The sequence below is a fragment of the Uloborus diversus genome, chromosome 8 (assembly GCF_026930045.1).
Source record: "Uloborus diversus isolate 005 chromosome 8, Udiv.v.3.1, whole genome shotgun sequence".
Taxonomy (NCBI): domain Eukaryota; kingdom Metazoa; phylum Arthropoda; class Arachnida; order Araneae; family Uloboridae; genus Uloborus; species Uloborus diversus.
Window position 1 is genome coordinate 33,902,313 of NC_072738.1, and position 20,205 is coordinate 33,922,517.

Sequence of the window (20,205 nt, forward strand, 5' to 3'; positions counted from 1 at the left end):
TCGATACTGCTTTACGGGAAAGTAGGCTCGTTTAGTTCTGGACGGAACTTTTTGTTAACCCCTCCCAGTAGGCATATTTAGGCTGTGCTTGTGTATGGAGGTAAGAATGCTAAGTTTTAAGCAAAATGCTGGAATATTGCTGTTTTTTTTTTTTTTTTTTAAATTTGCAACCGTCAATATTCTCTTTTCCCCCTATTCTTACTGTTTTTATGTACTTTTTCGAAGTGAGGGAAGTGAACAATTTTTCCGTAAAACAGTTATCAAGACATTTGATTCGTTGCATTTGAAGGAGTACTTACGTAATTTAAGAGGTTCTCAGTTCTTTTGCTGCATTTTTATGCATGTAGATTAAATTAGAAAAAAAAAGTGCAGTGCATGTAGATTACAGTGCATGTAGATTAAATTAGAAAAAAAAAATTGATATTTTGTACTCATGGAATTTGAACCTGTAACAATGAAGATATTTTAGAACAAGAATTGCGCAATTTCACATTATCTAGCACTTTAGTAGCATTAAATATGAGAAGCAACTAGGAGAGAAACACTGGTTCGTACTAATCGTTTTATCTTTTTTACCCACCTTTTTGGAATGTTTCATACAGTAGAATTTTTGCCTCTGTTTCCGCCTTCCCCAACTCCACTCGTGACCTATGGCAAGAAAAAAAGAAATCAGCCCTTGATGAGGGGGTAAACTCGCCAATCGAGTTCGCCTGCAAAACTTTTTTTTAGCAAGTTGAGTAATATAACGACCTAGATATTTTGATGCTGTTACATTTTAAAATATCTTTAAATATAAAAAATACTAGCGGTACCCGTACGGCTTTGCCCGTTGTAGTAAATTAAAAGGTTATTTGGTTCGCCTGGAAATTTACAAATGATGGATGATGTCGTCAATTTGTTAGGTTTAATTTCTCGCCCATTTTATGGTAGTTTGCTCGTTTACGTTATGGTAATTTGCTCTTCCACGTTATGGTAATTTGCTCGTCCATGTTATGATAATTTGCTCGATAAAGTGTTCTTAAAATTGGAATAGAAAAGGAAAAAGGTCGAATTTCAAAAAATCGCTTCGAGGTGCACACCTCCATGCAACAAACTAATTTTGTGCCACTTTTCTTTGAAATCGGCCGAACGGTGACGCTATGCGCGTCAGACATCCAGACAGAGATCCAGACTTTCAGCTTTATTATTAGTAAAGATAAGGCAATTTAACTTGATTTTAGAAAAAGTTGAAAATACTGCGAGAGCAAAAGAATTGTTGAAAAACGTGGTGTTAACGATTCCACAAATTATAAATGGCTGTCATTTTTCCTCAACAGGAAAAAAAAAAAAAAAACGTTCCTGGAAAATAATAAGCTGATAATGTGCCTATTTTCTGCCAGTAACATATCAAGCAAAACACATGAAAGTTTCCCCAAAAAGTCAGTAAATATTCTGAAACTTACATGAAATCTTTTTGACGAATTCAGAAACTTTTCAACAAATTCCAGTCATATTTCTGATATTAATTGAGATCTTTCAGAAAAATTTAGATATGTTTGGAGCAATATCTTGGCAATTTCCCGATTTTAGGCTCCTGAAGTAAATTTCGCGGAAAACACAGCATAATTACAATTAAATACCCAACAGCCCATTTGCCTGCAGAGCTAAAAAATCCAGACGCAGTTGCACTCGCTTAAAGCGAGCGCGGAGGAACCGCGATATTTTCTCGTTATATCTAATAACTCAGAAAAAACGAGTTTATGACAAAACTATAAAAACTCATACACATTGACTTTATTCGTTTTTCATTTTTTACAGTATCGGAGAAGCTGATCAACTTGTTTCGAACTATGTTATTGTCTTTTTTTTCTGTGATTGTTCATCGGAGAAAATTCATTTCTTGAAAAACTGAATACGTATATAAACACTAGGGTGGTTCAAAAATACATGTAAAAAGAAGTTTCTCCCAGATAACAGGACACACCTCAGTATTTTTAGACTTGTGGATAGCAATATACTGGAAGAATTATAGCTTTCTATTGCAACTAAAAGAGGTTGGTCAACTCCCTCCCCCAAATTTCATAACTACGGGGAGGGGAGTTAAAAAAAATACATTGAAGTGAAAAAACAATGCTGCATATTATAATATACACGAATAATAGGCATATACATTGCAATAAAATAAATATTTACAATAACAGCAAGGGAAATTAAATGCTTCTAAATTTGAGGCATTTTCAATGCTACGGCTAATGTTAAAATAAGGGATCGTAGAGCACCCTCTAAAAATTTGAGTATGAAGCTAAAACTTTTACAGCATAATGCTATTAGTAAGTCTAAAAAAACAGGGGTGTCCTAGACTATAGCTGAAAAAAAGTTTTTTTGAACAACCCTAATAAACACCCTCACATTAAAACTGAGGTAACCAAGTTAACATTGAATAATGGCAGAACTGAATGCAAATCACAGAGTAACGAACACATTCATTCTTTGTCATTTCTATCTCTTCCTCCCCAATACAAATAGGGTAACGGTACCAGTTACAGACATGCTAAAGGCATCGCTCTCAGGTTAACTCAGTTTTCTGAGCCTTTTAATGTGCTTAGACTTTTTAAACTATTTTTCTCTCATGCAACTACATCTCATCTAAGGTTTGGCTGCTTCTGAATCCTCTGAATGAGACAATTCTATTTTTAGTTGCTCTATTTCGAAAAAAGATCCGACCCACAGTAACAGACACCGACAAATCTGATGATACCCAGCAACAGATAGGATAAGGAAAGGATGAGTAATAAACAGAATTACCCTTTTCTCTATAAAATGTGCAAAAGTTTTTTATTTTTAGACCTAAAACCTTATTAAATTCAAATGAACATGGAACACCGGGAAGCCTCGTGGTAGCTGTTCATAACCTTCCACCACTGCCTTGTCAATACCAACTGGCTCATAAAATTCACTCTGATAACAATAGATGGTTGCACCGTATTCATCGGTCGCAGCAACATCAGTTTTAATTCCGAAAATTCTTGTTATTTAAATCCAAATTTACGACTGTCTGTTACTAGACCCTTGTCTGTTACTGGTGCCGTTACCCTACATATTCAACGATCATGTGGAAAAACTGCTCACTGTTGCCAGAAAAACATTAATGAAAAGTAACATTTTCTTCAAAATATATCTTAAGAAAAATATAATTACGCAGCTTGCAATAGAAGTTCTCTTCTCTTTACAGTTTTACTCAGAGAAATCACAAAAACCTTTAAAAAAAAAAGCCCAAACACGTTTTCCTCGGCTGAAAGAAACGAGCTAGAATAATCTGTCTGCGATTCCCTCGTTTTAAGCAGAATTGAAAACAAAAACGAAAGTGAGATGGTCAGATCATCAAAAAGATTTTCCCCCTACTTCCGGAAATCAAAGCCAGAGGGCATTGCATGACGATCTTTTATTCTAACAGGGCCGCGCTCGTTTTCCTTACTTCTGACCAAACGACTTTTAGTAACGCAGACGATCTCAGTGGTTTGACCTACTGTTTTGTTTTCTTAACTCAATAGCAATTTTTCCTGAGAGAACAAGTTTACAGTTTTGCCGGCTTTTACTAATAGTCGAGACATGTTGTGGTGATTGCGTTTTTTCTTCGGTTGATTATTTGTTTGTTTTAATTGGGAATAACGAAAGAAGAATTTTGATTGGAGCATTGGTAAGTGATTTATTTCGAATATAATTGAAAAGTCTAATGAAAAAAGATTTGTTTTTTGTGTAGAAGGTATATCCTAATGATACTACGATTTTAAAAAAAATGATTTAGATAGGGTAAAAAGGGGCACATGTAAACATTTTTTTTTTTTCAATTCTTTATTTTTCAAAAAATATTATCAATTTCTCAAAGCAAAAGTGCTTTTATGATTGAATAAATTTTTCTTTGTGTCATGGATTTTTTTGGGATTTTTTGAAAAATTATTTCTATACCTTATGGTATTTTTAAGAAACGTCTTCAGTTGTTCACATGTGTCCCTCTAGAGGGGCACATGTGAAAAGGCTTGGGGCACATATGAACATGGGTAAAAAATGCAGGAGAAGCAAACATTTTAAAGGTAAATTCTTCAATATGAAACATATACCTAAATAACAATTACGTTGAAGGGTTTGTAACCTGTACTGCATCAGTTTCAATTGTACAGTAATTGTTTTACTAAGAAAATATTTTTTTCCGAACATGTAACTGCTCACTGTCAAATTCTAAAGCCTCGTAGCGTGTTCTGATCACTGAATAGACTAGAAAATGACTACATAATAAAAAGAACTTATTAATATGTATGGGTTATTCTATATATATTTTTTGCTTTTAAGCTTCATACATTGTTTGATAATGTATTTTAAAATGATTTTGAACTCTAGTTTTTAATTAAATAAAAATATTTTGTGTCTTTTTATTTCCTTTAAGTATTAAAAAACTCTAAATTATTGACTTAATTAAAAATTTAATTAATTAATTTAATAGCAAAAAATTCAAAAATAAAAAAATAAATATAAATAAATAAATACTAAATAATATTAATAACAGTTAACAATAAATTTACAAACTACTTATAGGAAAATAATAATTATAAATATTTACATATTTTTCAACACTTACAATATCCTGCACTAATAATAATATTACGGAGAACGGCTATAAGAACTGTTCACTTGTGCCCGTATATGTTGTGTTCAAAAGTGCCCCATCGTCTACTTTAGAGCTAACTCGCAAAAATAAAGACTTTTTAATTTAATAAAAAAATCAAACATTGCCATAAATTTACCTGAATGTTTATATAATGTTTCGTAATGCTTAAGTTTAGCACTGCAGTTAGTTTTGAAAATGTTTTCACGTGAAGAAAACTGAATTTTTTTTTTTAAACACCTGATAAAACAGAGAAGTTGCCACGACAGACACATAAAATAGCTTATTGTTCTAAATGTTTGTCGAAGAGGTATAACTGGTACGGTAATCATATGAGAATTTTTCCAGATTTTTTGCTTGAAGCGATCTTAGTAAAACACACCATGTTCACATGTGCCCCATGTTCACATGAGCCCCCTTTTCCTCTATATGCCATTTAATTATCGTACCATGATTTTAAAAAAAATGAGCAAAGGAGGAAAATTTTTATTAAATATTACAGATACTTTGTCTGATCGTCATCATGGAACTTGAATTCCGCACGAGGAACTTTATATGGATTATAGAGCAGGGTGTCTCAACCGCGTCACTCTCTCTTTTGTCTATGTCCGGGAACTCCAAACGTGTGTGTACTATGATTTCTGAGAAATATTATTTTTAAGAGACAGCGCTATTGTGAAATGAAAATAAACACAAAAATATTTTGACGAATCAATTTGGAGGCATTGGAATAATAACAACATTCATTGAAACATCTGAGTTTCAGTTTCTTCAGGCATTAAATAGGCTTTTGCTTAACTAAATAAAAATGAACGAAACAATGTTGAAGAACGTAGAAGCAAAGAGGTTTAAGCGGAAAAAAGAAAAAATTGAAGATAACTAATGTAAATGGCAGGAGAAACTCTAATTTATTTTGTGGTACGTGATTGGTTTTATTAGATCTGGTGGGTGCTGTTACAAAACAGGATTTAGACAGGAAAAAAATTAATGAGAGTCTACCCATGGTTTGAACTTTGCACAGATTTTTCAAACCTTCAAAATAATCACTTGAATTCCTTTGCTTATTAGTGCATTATAAGCTATGAAAAGAACAAAATCAAATTGTTAGCTACAGGTAAAGTTATTAACAATTTAACCATGGTCCCCACATTTGCTATAGGGCCTTTTGACACATCAGGCAGCGGGCTCTCTTCCATTTTTGTCAAGCTTTGAAATATCAATATATTTTTACAATACATTTAAGTCTCGGCCCCCCCCCCCCCCGAGTCTTATCTTTACTCAAGCCTCATTTCTCTGGAACCCGTAGCTCCTCTCTATATGTCGACCATGAGTTTAATTTTTATTTTCTTTTGTACCTAATACTAGATGCGTTCACGGTATATCTGGAAAGTAAAAGTTTTGTTAAGTGATGCATATTCAATCACCAGACGTAGAAAAGTTAAAGAAAAAACACAGAAAAATTTTCGATTAACGTGCAGAAAAGAGCAATTTTCTGACGCAAAATAAAAATTTAGACATCATAGATTTTTTTTAATTCCAAAATTTTAGTCATTGTTATTAATATGCATAAACATTCGTATCACGGATTTTCTAACGAAAGCCCCCTATTTGAACTCCTGAGCATCAAAGGGCCTCTGTACCTAATATGCCAAAGATCTGATGTAAACTCCGGATTTTATAAAAAAGTGAATCGAAAAAACCTTTTCCGAGATTTCAAATTTTTTAAATGATAAAAAGTTGTCCAAACAGACACACATAATAATAATAATAATAATAATAATTAAAGGAAAAAAAACAATTTTATTCATTAAAAAATATTTAAGGTAGAGCGCACGCTGAAGTTTATAATTTTTCCATACATATTTTTAATAGCTAAGGAATTTTTTTTTTTCAAAAATTTTCAAGTTGAATGATCTAAACAATGAAGTTGAATATTATTATTCAAAAAAAGTTTTTCTGTTATGTAATATTTAGGTCTCCCATATAGTGTTCAAAAAAGTCTTTTAATGTTGAAGTTTAATTTTTCATTAAGCACAAATTTATTGCACTGTACAGCATGAAAAATGCTTCTGACATTATTCCAGAGTATTCTTACTTAAGAAGACCCCCTGAATCCAATATGACCACCGTTATCCCCCAACACCTAACCCTTTTTTGAAGATAGCGTCCCCCAATTTCTACAATTTTTGCCAGTTTCACAACTATTATTTGGATTTGGAGGGGTAAGTGCATTATATTAACCACTAACATTCTTTCGAAGCGCTGGAGAGGTTAAAAAAATCAAAATCTTAAAAAAATCATATTTTTGGATGGGAGACTTTTACGAGTGAGAGAAAAACTGTGGTTTTACATAGAAAATAAGCTAAAAAATTGTGCAAAAACAAAAATCACTGAAAAAGATAATATTTGATAATTTTTTAAAAAATACTTGAGGGAGGAATAACTCTCAAATTCAGCCTCGCTGCTACAAATGCTTATATTTTTGAACTTTTCGTCTCTCTAGCACTTTAAAGGAATGTTATTGCTTAATGCATTGCTGCTCTTTCCCTCAAAATCAAAACAATTGTCGAAAAGTGAAAAAAAAAAGTATTATGGGGGAGGAGAAGCTATTTCCAAAAAGTGGTGGGTGTTGGAAAAAAAATGGTGATCATATTTGGATTCAATGGGTCATTTGTTTTTAAAGAATCAGCAGAAATAGTGTCAAAAGTATTTTCTTGCCGCTCAGTGTATTTAATTTGTTCAACATAAAAAACTTTAACTTGAACTTTAAACAATCTTTTCTTTTGAGTACAATGCAGGATACCTAAATGTTACAAAGGCGGAAAACTTTTTTTTTTATATATAAAACTAGTGGGCTCCGTCCCCTGCTGTTCACAAACCCCGAAGATTGCTTCGCAATCATGTTTGTTTTCGGGCAAAGTATTCTTCATGAAGGAGCTTCAAAGGTGGTTGATCTACATGTGATCTTTGCATATTCAAATGGGAAATATCAAGAAAACTATAAGGCAACTCGAGAGTTAGACCAATGTGTAATAACAAACGTCTCATCATTTCGTTTCTCAAAGCAGTGACTACAAAGTCGGGATTAGAGCCCGTGACCGAAAAATTTCTCCAGTCCTCGCAAATTTCATTTAATTGCATATTTACTTTGATGTTAATGAATCGACATACTGCATTACGAAAAGAGGGATATCATTATCTGGAGAAGCAATGGCACTCCTTTTTCCTTATTTCCACCTACAATTCGGACCCAAGCCTCTTAAAGGGTAGCTAATGGGAGCTGATACCCCTAAAAAACTTCAAGTGCCTGGACCAACCGCAATAGATTTTACGCACCTCAGCCACATTTAGCATACACGTCGGGCTTTTGTCGGGTCGAGGCCGGTATTCGTAACATTCCAATTACGTATCCAGCGCTTATTCGACCGGGTCACTAATGCAGCTTCCATTTACATTCTGGGGGTGGGGCATCACAACAGTTGTCACCTGTATACAAACTCCCCCCCCCCCCTCACCCCTATAATGCCTTTTAAATTACAACTTTATTGTGTTTTAAACATTTATTCCGCAAGAAATGTGACACGCCAAACATAAAAGCTACCTTTTTTTTTTCTGAAGAAGGGTTTATTCAGTTTTAGAAGTTCGACATTTAAACTGAAGTTCGGATAGTAATATGTAAATTGATGAAGAGTCAAAAAAAAAAAAAAAAAAAAAAAAAAGAAAATTTGAATTTTGACATCTTGAATTCAAATTGTGCTTTTGGCAATCACGAGTGTGTGTATGAAAGCGTGTGTGTTTGTGTGTGGGGGGTATGTGTGTTTGTGTGTAGGGGGTATGTGTATGTGTGTGCAGGCATGTGTGTTTGTGTCTGTGGGCTGGCATAAGTGTGTGGGTAGTTGTGTGTATGAATGTGTGTGTGTGTGGGGGGGGGGGTATGTGTGTGTAGTCATATGTCTTTGTGTCTGTGTGCAGGCTTGAATGTGTGGGTAGTTGTGTGTATGTGTAGGTGTCGGTATGTATGCATGTGTGTTTGTGTACATGTATGTGTGTGTGTAGTTGTGTATGTATGCGTGTGTGTGTGTAGGACATGGATGGAGACTGCTTTCGCTGTAGGAGCAGCATCGTGAGGAGCCAGTCAACGGTGATGGTGCGGAGGGTGGCGGCGGGAAAATAAAATCAAAGGGCGCCAAAAACAGTCAAGTGAGAACTATAAGCAATCGTGATTGCTGCAAAAAAAAAAAAAAAAAAAACATATTCCCCTCTCTTTTTTTTAGAAAAATTCTTTTTTTGGCATTTCCGATATCTTGCAGATGGCCTTAATCAAACCCCCTAGTTTCCAGGATTCCAGACGGAACAATGACTAGTTTATATCAGGTGAACTTTGACTTTTCAAGCAAAAGGTAACAAATCCGTCCCCTAATATTTTCATTTCAAACAAAAGGGAACATATTCTGATTGAATCTGTTAAACGATTTATTCATTTCTTTTTCTCAAAGGAACACATGTTCTAAAATCTCTGGGCTTTAATCCACTAGTACTTCGATTACTGTACTATATATCGATACTATATTCAAGTACTTCGATTAGGGATGTGAGGTAGTTATTTATTTGGGTTCAAGTGAAATTCGAGCTATCAACATTCAGGTTGTCGTTCAAAAAGGCACATATATCCAAAATTAAAATAGCGATATTTTCTTGGTTTTTTGTACGAAAATTTCTTACTCTGGGACATCATATGTTATACATGTGTGCTCAATTCTGTACTCAAAGGGTATGATAAACTATTTTACTGTAAGTTTTACTAGTTTTACTGTGTCCCTTCTCCCCCCCCCCCCCCCCCGTGCTGCCCCTGGCTATGTTCCTTTTGATAAACTAGTCTTCAATTGGTATGGTAGATATTAACAAAGTTTGCGTTGCAGGATTAGAAACTTATTTAATGAGACTTTAAAGTTGACTAATTAGATAAATAAATGAGAAAAAAAAGGTTAGGATTGGTGTATAACATTGCATTACAAGAAATATCATGCTAGCACAAATTCATACCAAAAATCAAGCATAAGTTACTAAAACTGGAAATACTAAGTAAATAGCTTTTAAAAGTTCGGGAAACAGCTCGCTTTTTAATCTTCTGAGTTAAAAGAGAGTATTTTGCTGTGATTCACCTATCCCACTTTTTTCTAAACTCCAAAATAACGTAAAAGTAAAATAAAACGCGACAAACCTTTTTTTTTAATCGAAAGAATTTTTTTAATACTGGTGTAAATGACAACAAAGTATGAAATGTAACTTGAGTCACATTTAACATACTCTATTGCAAATGATATCCCCAAATATTTTTCAGGAAAAATCTTGTGAATTTCACAATAATAGTAATATCTTCATGGTACTAAAAGGGTGCATAAAACTGCATAGACCCTAAAATGCAGCGCAATACAAGTTTTATTGTACTAAAAGAACGGAACAAGGACAAATGTTTAACTTCCTAAAATATATACAAGTGAATGATGTCGTAAGAACAAGAATAAAAAACACAAGAGATTAAAAATCTAAAAAAGCGCAAAAAGTAAACACAGCGTAATAAAAAGATATAAGTAAGCAAGTAAAAAAAGAAACTCCCTCACAAACACTAACCATTAAATAAAAAATTCAGGCAAGCATTATACAAAGTATTTAGGGTCATAAAAACAGGGTCAAGCATAGTTTGTTTATTTTATAACATAATTATACTCTCAATAAATATTACATCAAAAATGTTCTGTACAACCATTCCATTGCAAAAATGAGTCTATGAGATAGATTATTTAGATTCCCAACCGGTGGTTCACGAACATCTGGGGGTTCGCGAGGTACAGACAGTGAGTTCGCGAAAATAATAATGTAATGACCAAATTTTAAGCTACAAATAAAACATGATAAATTAATTTACTTAAAGTTCATATGATTTACTTAAAGTTAAAAAATTTGATCTGAAAGATTTTTTTAAAAAAAATGCAGACACAAGTAACAGACATGCTTAAGACATCGCTCTGAGGTTAACTCAATTTTCTGAGCCTTTTAATTAATTTAGACTTTTTAAAACTATTTTTCTCTCATGCAACCACATCTCATGTAATGTTTGGCTACTTCCATATCCTCTGAGTAAGTTAATTTTATTTTTATTTGCTCAATTTCAAAAACAGGTCTGACCTTCAGTAACAGACACCGACAATTCTGATAATACCCAGTAACAGATAGGAAGAGGAGAGGATGAGTAATGGACAAAATTCCCCTTTTCTCTTCAAAATGTGCAAACGTTTTCTATTTTTAGATCTAAAACTTTATTTAATTCAAATGAACATGACACAGACACACATGTCAGACCTCGTGGTGGCTGTTCATAACCTTGTAAATACCAACTGGCTCTTAAAATTCATTCTGATAACACTAGATGGTTACACCGTATTCATGGGTCGCAGCATCATCGGTGTTACCCGCCTAAAATTCTTATTTAAATCCAAACTTACGACTGTCTGTTACTGGTGCCGTTTCCCTATTCTGAATAAGAGAACTATAGAGGAACACGTGATCACTTTGTTCCACGATAATCGAGTTGGTGTAAACCTCAAAGGTGTAAACCGACAAAACTGGAGATGGGAGGTAATAAATATACTTGAAGGGCTTGGGACAAGAATTTGATATGCCACATGATGTGAATTTTTTAGTAGGCCTATTTCCAACTTTTAAAAAACACAAACATTTCTATTTCCTGCAATACTAAAACCAGATATATTTTTTTCCAAATGACATAATCCACTGTCATGATGATAAACAAAATTTTGATCGAAAAGTCACTAATTGTGACTTTTCATATTTCTGCCCCGAGCCCAGTTTCAATTCACACCAAAAGAAAAACTCATAAATTCTCTCATTGTTTCATTTATTGTAAATTAAGTACCTACGTTGAGAAAAAAAGTAGTAGTAGACTTAGAGTCGTATTAACTGACGTTCGTAAAAACGCTGAAATAAACCTTGTGCAATGAGTATCTTTGTGTATTTTATTTCATTCTTATTAGTTTGCTAAGATAGTGTAGAAAAGTTCTTCTCTTGCGGATAATTTTCTACAGATATTATACTATCAATGTTTTATGGATCGATGTTGAAAAGATCGTGGCAAAATACTGGATGAACAACTAGCATTTTTCAAATTCAAAATCTTTTTCCGAAACAGAAACTCGTGTTTAAGTTTTGACGCCTGTTTGATTGTGAGAGTTGTCGTTTAAGGCTAAAGTTTTAAGCATTTTTTATTTGTCGTTCATATTATTCGCGTTGTATAGTTGATATTTTTTCTTGATCCCAAGGATTAAACACTTACCTGACCTATTTCGTAAATAAAATCAAACTGTCATTAAAATATGCAGGCTTTCACCATTTTCATTGTGCATGATAACATTGAAGACATGCCAAACAAGTTCAACGTTTGCTACTTATGTTTCTAATGTTTGAAGATGAATGAGAGCGTTTGTTTTGAGTTCCCAGTAACTTTTCATCGGGAGGACGGGGGGGAGGGGGGGGGGGAATGCTTATTGGAAGTGTTTCCAAAATTATAATTTTAAAATCGAAAGTTTGCCGTGATTGGTGACAATTTCGATAGCAATGCCATCTTTGGTAAATTTAAAGCCAAAGGTTTAAGCAGTGTCCATCGATAAAATTTCCAAGCTATAGTATTAAGAGTAATATTTTAAGCTTTCTTGGGATTAAGAAGGGGAGTTTGAACTGCTTTGAAAGTGCTTTCAAATTTAAAGCCTCAAAAGCGTTTGAGCTTGTTGTCTGTCATTGGTGATGTAAAAGTAAGTGAAATGGGCACTTCACGAAAAAAGTTCCGAAACTCGAGTCTGAAAATCGAAAATTTAGACTATCTGTGCTTAAAAAGGTAGAGGGAGATGTTTATTTATTTTCGGCTTACTTAAGAGGGAGAAGATTCGGGATCAACCCTAAAGGTCTTTCGAAATTCAATTCTGAAAAGTAATTTAAAAGAAATCTTTGGTAATGGTAGAAGAGGAGGAGGGAAACGGTCGTCTCTAGAAGATTTTCGACGCTAAATATTTTAAAACGTTTAAGCTATCGTTTGTAGTTTTTTTTAGGTGATAATTATAGCATTTCTCAAATTTTGTTAATTAATGTATTGATCTCTTCTTTTGTAAATGTTGTATAAGCGTATTAATCTTTTCCACCTTGTCAAACCAACAAGAAAATGTATTTCTATTTTTATTAGCTTTTTACTTGTCAAGTTATTTCAATTTTGTTTTAATATATAGTCATTTTTTCTTTGAAGAAATCAAATGTTTAGTATAAAATAAACTAAACTTAGTAGTTAAAATTTGATATTTGGACTTACATGCATAGACATTTTATGGTTTTGTAGTCACTGCATAGTCGCGTGAGGCAGCTGCCACTCGTCGTGGTATTAGTAAATTTCGCTTCTAATAGAGCATTATTTTCTGAAAATTAAAAAATAATAATATTCTAAAGAAAAAAAATTAAATAGGAACAAAATGCCGTGCTCTTTAAACAAAAACCTCGATTTCTTGAAACCTTAAGTAAAATAAGAAATAAATCGGGTAAAGTGAAATAGTTAAGCTAACTTACCTTTTTTAAAATGAAAAAAAAAAATTTAATTTATTCTGAAAATTACGGTACATGAAGAAATAACAATAAATTTTATAATGAAACTTGCGATGAAATATTATGTTTTACTAGAGCGTCATCCGTCAAAGTATGACGGTGAAAATTGTTTCCACTCTTCTATATTTGAACGAAGCCATTGCCTGTTTGGTGATATTTTGATAGTAGAAATTGTAACCCTAACTCCAGTAGATTAACCCTAAATTTCAGTAGGTAGCGTTCATTGTTGAACATTTTTTCGTTTCTTTATTCCCCTGAAATGACAGTCTTACCAGTAAAACAGTTAAGTTATCGGATCGAGTTCAACCTTGTCACAATAAAGTCTTTTCATGCATGTTAAACATTATCAAAACATATTATAAAATTATCATGCCGTGGAGCGAGTTTCATTGTTGAAACACGCGGGTTACTCGATCATCGGCAAGTATTTATATGAGGATTTTTTGTAGTGAATTTGTACTTTCAAAAAAAAAAAGGAGGTGGGGGGGGGGGAGAATTTTCCCTTTTTTATTCATGGAGCAAAGTGGAAAATAAAATATTTTTTAAATGAAATGCTTTTCATTCAATTATGAAACATATTTTTGATCAAATAAATGAGTAAGTAAAAGAATGAATAAATAAATGAAAAGGAAATGAAACATTAAACGAATAAATAAATTAATAAATAAGTTAATACATGAAAAAAGCAAATAAATGAATAAAATAGTGAATAAATAAGGAAATATTATTAAATGAAAGGGTGTAAATGTGAAAAAAATACTAAATGAATACGTAGGTAAATTGATAAAGGATTGAGTAAGAAAATGAAATGAACTATATTTTACTTTGTCCTTTCCACTTCGCCCCCCATGCACTTGACTAACTGTACAAAGCAATTAAGATACAAATAAGCTTAATATTAAACAAATAAATCCTGCACCGAATATTAGTAGGCATCAATTAATATTCGAAAGATTAAAATAAATTTTATCATTTAATAATGAAAAGCACAATTTTGGAATTACCACAAAATATTACAATACGAGTATCAATTTTTAAAAATTGCTTGTATTACCATATTCTTTGATTTTTAGCTCTAAGTTTTTATTGACTGATAGAGACTACATGTGGTACTACATATTTAATATTACTAGGTAGGTGGCACTAAAAGCAGAGTAAATATTACTTTGTCCCGCATTCTCCTACTGTCATCAACTGAATTGAGCTTAGATTAACTTTTTCCAAGATAAGTTCGTATTCGACAGGGAGGGAAGCCGAAATAGACTTTTCACGATATAAATTTGGGTATAACAGCACGATGCACTAAAAAAAAAAAAAAAAAAAAAAAAATCCCCAAGTAATACTCGGGCGTGACATTTTGGAACTTCAGTGCTGTGCCCGGAGTTCATGAGAGTTAAAAGGTTAAAACCCTTATCTATTTCTTCTGCAAGTTCCAAAATAAAATTCAGAATTTCCATGAAGTTCTATATCTGTTGGTGGAAATAAATAAATAAATAATTTTAGGGTACGCTCTTCAGTGTTTTGTTTAGATAAGTAGGAGACTCCGTCCCCTATCAACGTTCGCCAAGCTTCAAGGTTGTTTCGCAATTTTATTCGATCATTATTATATGTATAGATTATTGCGTCTGCCAAGAAGAATCAGATTTAATTACGCGTTACGTTTGGACCAGAAGTAAAATTACTCTCCTCTTCCTAGAAAAAATAGAATGTAGTAGAAGTTAGAAGAGTATGAAAATCCCGCTCCCACCCGAAAGAAAAAGTACTTCACAGCAAGCTTATTTAAAAAAAAATTCTTCCCTGGGTCTTAACTAGTACCAAATTTTACAAGTTTACCCTTGTGCGAATTAATGGAATCAAGCCAATTTTTTTTAGGAAATCACATTTATTTACGTCATTTAATTATAAAATCACCACTTAGTATGCCCCCCTCCCTTTTGTTCAGCACAATTTTCACTCTACTAGGCATAGAGTCAACTAGAGTTTTGCATTTTTTTTTTTGAATTCTTGATCTCTAAACAACTTTTAGCAAACTAACTTTTAGCAAACTTCAACATTTTTTCTTTTGGTTTGCAATCGGATTTTCACTCAATGTCACAATAGCCTGCTTCTTCCGTGGGGAAATATGCATGTCTAACAAAAAGATAAAAAGTGACCGGATTGAGTAAAAACAGTAAAAATATGTAGAAATTTATAACACTTAAAAAAAAACACGATACTTATGACAAAAAAAAACGTGAAGTTATAGCGCATAATCAATTGGTAGGCTAAACAGCTGTTTTAAACAAAGATTGAACAACCTAAAAAAATCGAAAATTAAAAATTCCCAACTTGATTCAATTAATTCGCACAAAGGTATATATTATAGGTACTAAATATAGTACATTTTGGTACTAAAAATCTCCTGCGCGTAGCAAAATTGTCATTTTGTCCGCTTGAAAATTCGTTGTCAAATTTGTGGTCTCCAACAATATTCTCCACTTTAGCTTCGTGCTTGAATAAGGTTCAGCTCAAGTTTTTTTTTAAATTAGAAATCCTTATATGAGTCATTCTCCTGCAATGTGGAATTTTGCAATCCTGAATTTTTAATTTTTGAACTTTTTAGGAAGGATGCAGTTTGGCATTTTTTTGAAAGAAAAAATATGTGTCTTCGTAAAACTACAATGGTTCATTAAACATGTACATTTATTTTGCAGATAATGATGCTTTAGTTTGTAAAAAGGACAAAAAGTGTCATTACCATCCCATGTTAAAAAAATCATGTAGAAATTCCAAAAAAATTTTTTTTTAAGTCTTTAAGGTTTACAATTAAGTACCAGCAATAGCCTGATAGAAAATAAAGAACAAATATATCATTTTAAATCTTTTAATAAATTAAAAACTATTTTGAGATTCTTTTTTCTATAAAAATATACTGAATGCATTACATCATTAATGTTCACTCGTTCAAGTTAAGTCTTATAACCTATAGTAAATATGTTTTCGAAAATACTAATAGAGCTAACTATTTAAAATACATTTATTAATAAAATTGAACATTAATAGTTTGAGGACAAGCACTTCTGTAGCAAGGACGGTAATGACTCTGGAAGGGTGGTAATGATCATGGCAGGTTATACATGACGTATACATATTTAAAATAACTTTAAGCAAACATACAATAAAATTAATGTCAAAATGCTATATTTTTTTCAAAACATAATACTATGACGTCATTATTTATTTATTTATTTTGCATTAAATACAGATACTGCGAATTTCTCTACCGAATTATGTTCCTCTTTTGCTACCCAAAAATATCTATGAGAAATGGGTATAGGAGGATCTTTAATAACGCAAAAAAATGTGTTCTGTGCTTATCTGGTGCTTGTCCTCTTCTGTGGACCAACAAAATTACTTTTTGTTTTTCATCCGGACCTAAAGTGGATTCTCAGACTATTACTTTGGTTTGAATCAACGACACCTGCACATTAAGGTCTGAAGTAGTTATTATCCTATGACAAATTATATTTAAAACCGATCAATTTAAAATATAATGTACTTTACAAAATGATAGTTAACTGGGAACCATTGACCATTAAAAATAACAGCAACCCACTGCCCAACATGTACTTTTTATGTAAGGTAATTTTTTTTAAAAAAAAGAAAGCTTAAGAAAATTATGCATCTAAAATATTAAAAAGAATTCAATGTACTGAATTTGAAGGTAAAAATGTTTGTAATTAAAAAACAAAGCAAATAATTTTATTCTATCCTCAGTCCGTCATTACCATCCAAATCTTTATGCTTTGTGCTGGGTGGTAATGACGTGGATTGTAATGATATTTCACTTTATTTTACCTGGCATGAGATAAACTGTAGCTAACATTCTAAACATTTTGCACATTTTGATCAAAGGTTTATCCAATGTATGAAAATAAAAAGCAAAAATACATAATAATGTTTAAAATAACTATTAATAGGTATGGATAGTAATGAGAGCAATAAAAATTTTTCTACTTAATTTGATAGCTACACATCTAAGCAAGACGCATGAAGATTTCCACACAGTAAGTTTTTGCTTTTCAAACAATTTTAGGGTGGCTGCTACTAAAACTGAATACTGTTTGGCTTAATAGTACCACCAAGTGGTCATGAAAGGAGTAAAAATTGTTGGATGGTAATGATGCAAAATGCCAGGGACAAATTAAAACTGTTTCACTAAAATTTCAAAATTGCAATCAAACAAAAAATAAACTTTGTTTTGAATTTAATTATGCGCAGCAAGTATGAAGAATTTTTTTCAAGGCATTTTTTAGTTTTATTTGCAGTATAGTTAGATTACAAAAGACAAACATTGAGTCGAGGGACAGTGGATGGTAATGACTTTTTAGTATATCTTTTTAATCTCAACAAAAATAGGTATTGTTCATCACTGTTAAATCCATGTTGTTTTGTTCGGTAGAAGGTGACAAATGAATACTATTAAAAAAATAATAATTTAAAAATATTTATGAGGTTGCAGCGAACATTGGACGGAAAATTTCACATTTCTAGAGAATGACCCATATATCTGCTGTTCCCGTTAGGTAGAAAATTATAACAAACTTTATCTTATGCATAAAAGAAATCTTTTTCGAATGGTATAGAATGTTAAGGGGCACGGTAATTCTTTCATTCCTTCGTTATGCAACATGAAATATTAGCTTAAAAATTATTTACCAAAGAGTTGGTGCGATTAAAAAAAAAAATCTACTCCGATGTGCAACTTATCGGGATCCGAAGTAATTTTGTACATAATTTCAAGGCTGTAAGATGTAGGTGCTATGGAGTCTTCAGAATGCGGGTAAGTTGGTGGCAGAATTTCACAATTCCTTTGACGTTAATTTTTTAAACATATGTATAGATAAAAAAAGTTGATTCTTTCCGTAAGGTAAAGTGTTATCATAACTTTTTTTTTGTTAAAAATTCCCTTTTAGTAATAAAATCAATAAATTCCTTTTTTGCACATTGGTGCGTTTCAAGCTCTTTCCGTTCAAATATTTTTAAGATAAAACTGCCAGATAGATCAAGATTAGGTTTCAATTTCTTCTAGCAGTCTTAATGTTGAAATTTTTGAGCAGCTCTATATTGAACGTAAAATTGTTCAAGTCAAATAACGGAACATTAGCAATAAGGCATTTCTGACAGGGTTTTTTTTCGGGGGGGGGGGGATGTTTTCTCTGAGCTCGCTATCAACTCAAAAGGTATTAAAGGCTCAAACCAATGTTTTTCGTGCCTTATGAAATGATAGTGAGAGAGATAAAAACTTAAGACAGATATGTAAACCGCAAATTATCGCATTCAGATTTTGTAATAACGTGCGGTAAATTTTAAATCTTAATTATACTTGATTTCCGTACGAAATCAATTTTCACATTTTGAAACTTTTACATTTTTATCACGCATTTTGATTAAAATTTATAGGCATCTACATGTTTACCCACTGTTTCGCAGACACTAAAATTTCCGTCACCCTCTCACTAAGAAATTCCCCTGAAATAGGGAAACCTGCAATGGATCACTCACGCGATTCGCTGACACTATTTTTCCGAAAATGGAAAATGAAATGAATACTTTAATATATTTGTAATTACTCGCATAAAGATACTTATATTCACATTTAATTATTTTACAGCCGTATATAATGTAAATACCAAAACAAATCGCTAATAACTTGCCAGAGTACTGATATCTTTAATTCTGTTTGGTTCCACTATAGCTGGCCCAGTATTATGCAAATATAGTAGTATTTTTTTAGCAATTTTGCTGAGAAAGTTCTGGCAATCCTGCCGCCGATTTCTTATCGACGCCCCCTTAATATTGAAAAGGATATTAAAGACGCATGTAATCTTTCGTTTTAGTTTTTACTTGTCAGGTCAGTCCGAAAACATAATATATTTAAAACCGTTAAAATAACAAAAAATAAAACAAAGTGAAAGCACACATGACTTGAAATAAAAGAAAATATGACCATTTTGACAGCGCAAAATTCCATTTCTCCATTTTTTCCTAGTTCCCGTCGTTTTACCGACATGAAATCTCTAATATCTCAAAAGGTAAAAATGATGGGGGAGGGGGGGGGGGGAGGAAATTCCAAGTCGGCGAAAAGTAGGGGACTCCCACCCATGTTTATTGTATACTATTAACGTATTATTACGAAGAAATAAAGACTTTTTAAGTGGGTCCGGAACGCAAAAATCGTCGAATTTTGCTTTTTTTTTATCATTTAAAAAACTTTTCCGTCTTTTTCTGCTTAAAAGGACGTTTGAATCTTGTTTCTATTTTAATTAGAACGAAAGATATAATTATATTTGTTGCATGCATTTAGCTAATAGTGTATTTAACTTTAAAACTTCAAAAGCATTTTTCTTCATGATGTAATATCTTCCGATATTTTGCATTCAAACTCTTTTAAGTCAGAACTGATAAAGATATAGAAATGAAATTCGGAGCATATCTTTTTTCAAACAGTTTACATTAACTTTTATTCGGCAAATTTGAAAAAAAAAAAAAAACATTACTACAAAAAATGTGATTAAAAAAAAAGTATCTTGGAATTTTTCAAAATTTTTCTTCAAACATTTTTTACTTTTTGTTGAATTAAGATTTTTGAAATCGCGGAATAAAAATTGAAACTTAGATATTTGTGGATAATTTTTTGAAAAAATTTTGAAAATTGCCCAAGAATATTTTGAGTTTTAGCGATTTGAAGAAACCCCATTAAAAAAAGAAATAATTAAATCTAAATATTTTTTTACATTTATGTTATGATTTTGCTTATTAAATTGATGGTGAACCAGTGTAAAAAATTTCAGAACTCTTAGTTGTTCAATAATTTTATTTTCAAATTGGGTCCCGTACCCCATTAAGCCTAAATGTACTTCCCT